This window comes from Eumetopias jubatus, unplaced genomic scaffold (genome assembly GCF_037043125.1).
Source record: "Eumetopias jubatus isolate StellerSeaLion01/CBP00866 unplaced genomic scaffold, mEumJub1_p1.0 scaffold_3, whole genome shotgun sequence".
NCBI classification, from domain to species: domain Eukaryota; kingdom Metazoa; phylum Chordata; class Mammalia; order Carnivora; family Otariidae; genus Eumetopias; species Eumetopias jubatus.
The window spans coordinates 144,619,893-144,623,352 of record NW_028274809.1 but is presented as its reverse complement, the minus strand read 5'-3'; the positions used below and the strand labels follow the sequence as shown (position 1 = coordinate 144,623,352).

General features: G+C 39.5%; 1 pseudogene; it reads left to right on the top strand.

Annotated features, from left to right (window-relative positions):
• The first annotated feature begins 1,557 nt into the window (after positions 1–1,557).
• Positions 1,558–2,513, top strand: LOC114210279 (polypeptide N-acetylgalactosaminyltransferase 11 pseudogene; annotated as a pseudogene).
• The last annotated feature ends 947 nt before the right edge of the window (positions 2,514–3,460 follow it).

Sequence of the window (3,460 nt, the reverse complement as noted above, 5' to 3'; positions counted from 1 at the left end):
AGATAATATTATTTTTTACAGTTTTCAATTACTACTTTATATAGCCAACACAAATAAAATCCCAAAGGAGTCTCAAAATAAACCAAAAGCTTACTCTTCAATTTAAGTCAAGAAATTGTTTATTTAGCATCTTCTATCTGCTAATCAGTATGCCACATGCTTAAACACAATGTCTTACTTCTGCATAAGAAAAGATATATTAATGCAGTCATGGACATCAAAGGGGTTGTTTGACCTCAAGGTAAATGCCAGTCTCCATGCTAGAAGACAGAAACCAAACTGTAAGAAAACCTTTCAAAAGGGAGGTTTTCAGGTTCTAAAAAAAAAGTTATAGACAGCCAGTTATCAATGGAGCACTGTTATTTTACCTTATTCTTCTCCTTTTCCTTTACTTGCTTTCACTTAGGACTTGGCCCTATCTTTTCTTTTTCAAATAATCCTCTTTTCACTTCAAACTGGAATGGAGAGGCATGGAACTGTTTAAACTTCTTCTTTGCTATTTCCCAAGACATGCTCTTAAAACTCTTGTTTAATTAAATTAATTATTTATTGAGAGAGAGAGAGAGTACGCGTGGGCAGGCACTCTAGCGGGAGGGCAGGGCAGAAGGAGAGGGAGAGAGAGAATCTCAGACTCCCCGCTGAGCCCAGAGCTGCGTGCAGAGCCCCATGCAGGACTCAATTTCAGGACCCCGAGATCATGACCTGAGCTGAAATCAAAAGTCTGATGCTTAACCGACTAAACCACCCAGGCACTCCAAAACTCTTGTTTAATTTTAAAAGCCTAGCTAATTTCTTTGGGGGAAAGAAAGAAAGAAAGGGAGAAGAAAGATGGGGGTGCCAAGGCCTGGTGACTGCCAACGTGTCTGGTGCATGCCAGAAGCTGGCCTGTGCTTCTTGGGGCCCCTTTCACCTGCCTCTCCTACCCCACCCAGGGTTAAGGCAGGGAGGGAGGGTGCCACAGCCAGACTCTGTGAAGGCCTGATCCTGGGCTGCTGGTATTGGAATTCACAGGTATCCTTCTGGGATCTTCAACATGAGGACCTGATGGGGTACCTGGAAGGAAAGCCCACAGAAGCATCCCCACTCCCACCTCCAACTGCATCTGGGAGATTCTCACTCTCACATTAGTCCACACTCAGCCTCCAGCACTAGTTTCTGGCTCCAGCAGCTTCTGCTCCAAGAAATTGAAAAAGTCATTTCAGCTGTGTTAGATCCACAATGGTAAGTATAACAATTCGATATTTCTGTTCAGGTGTTTTTTTTACATCTGTGACCTGGACAGTTTTGCTTCTTGTTTATTTCAACTTCAGTCAATTGATTCAGTCGTTTACGTATGTGCCTATCAAGGGATCTGGGCCCTGTGGTTCATTCCCTAAAATATTCTATCCCTGTCTCACTCAGTCTCCAAGGCCAGTGTTAGAGTCATAGTTCAAAGCATACAAAAATTATGATATGATAATCATGTTGAAGATCCAGAAAAAAACAATATGAAATTCTTCTAAATTTTATATAATTTTTAATAAAAGTTATCAGGAATTGACTTAGACTCTCACATACATGCCTTTAATATGTAACCATTTGGCCTACCATAGAGATTTGTCAGACACAAGGAAAGCAGCATGTAAAGAAAAGTCTTTACCTGACTGATCTGACAGTCCCTAGTGTTTGTCTCTACAATGAAGCTGTGTTGGCCCTGCCCAGGAGAGAGCACAATCAAAGACAGCACACTGGCCTGTCGTCTTCATAAAATCACCTCCGTGGATGATGATAGTGACTTTGATGATTTGAAAGGAGAGCTAGCTAATAAATATATTCCCAAATACGTTGTTGGAAAAATTAAAGTAATAAGAAACAGAAAGTGTGAGGGATTGATTCGGGAGAGAATGATTGGAGCAACCCATGCTACAGTAGAGGTTCTAGCGTTGCTGGACAGCCACTGTGAAGTGAATGTGATGTGGTTGCAGCCTTTGCTGGCTGTCATCCAGGACATCCAACCATCCAACCATGGCTTGCCACCCAACTGATATCATCAGTGCAGACACGCTTGTCTATAGCTTGTTGTCTTCTGTGAAACAGGGAGGCTTCAGCTGGGGGCTGTACTTCAAATGGGACCTTGCCTTGTTCCCCTTTCTGAGCTATGAGGACCAGATGGAGGTAATGCATCAGTAAAGTCACCCACAATGACTGGAGGATTGTTTGCCATGAATAGATGCTATTTCGGTGAATTGACAGTATGACAGTGGCGTGTAAATCTGGGGAGGAAAAGATTTAGAAATATCACTTAGGATCTGAAAATGTGGTGGTAAGCTGTTCATCATTCCTTGCTCTACAGTAGGACATGTTTTCTGGAAAAAAAAAAAAAAAAAAGGCCACCATATGGATCTCCTAAAGGTTAGGACACTGTGACACATAATGCTTTGAGTCTGGCACATGTTTGGCTGAATGAATATAAGGAACATTATTTTTCCTTAAGACCTGATCTGAAGACCAAAAGTTATGGAAATATCAGGTGAGTATATTGAAATGAAGAAGAAATTGGGTTATAAATCATTAAATGATGTCCAGATAATATTTACCCAGAAATGTAGATATCTACACAAGGACAATGTGGAAGGAGGCACAATAAGTGTAAGAAAAATCAGTTAAGAAACTGTTGCATAGCCCAGAGGAAAGCCATGAGACCCAAGGAAGGTCTGAACTAAGGCAGGACTTGATTATCTTACATACTACATATTGGAATTATTTGTTTGGAAAGTGGGATATAAGTACATTAAAAACAAAGAAGAGATTCTAGTTTCATCCATTGCTTCATACCCATTATTGCTTTATTTACTATGTGCAAGAAAGTTTAGCAAATCCTGAATTTAGTTATTCAAAGATAAATAAGACTGAGTCTATTTCCCCAAAGAACATACAGTATACCATAAGAGACAAACAGTTGCTAATGCTGCTATTCTTTCATGCATTAGAAGTCAAGGTGAAGAAGGAGAGAAATTAAAGAATGACTCCCAAAGGATGGGAAGAGATGTGGACGTCACCAAAGATGGCAGGCAGGGTGGGAGAACACAGCTGGCAAGGAAGATGATAAATTAAAAGTATGGAAGATAAAATATGAATTCTGTGATCTGTTAAAAATGTTTTTGTGAGGAAATGAATATACCTGGAAAATTATTAGATCAAGTTTACAGCTATGCAAGTTACCAAAGCTGAAGATAAAGACTTTCATTTTATCTTAATCTGATGGGAAGACCTTTTACCACAAAACAAAACAAAATAAAAAGGTATACTTTTAGTTTGTGATATAATGAGGGATTGATTGAGACTGTATTGTGTATAACCTTGCATAAATCATTTCACTTTTGGTTCCCAATTTGCTCTTCAGTAAAATTAGAAAATAAAGCTAAGAATTTTTCCAAAACTAACATGCGTTCTGAGTGAATTCCATTTTTCTTGGTGCCCA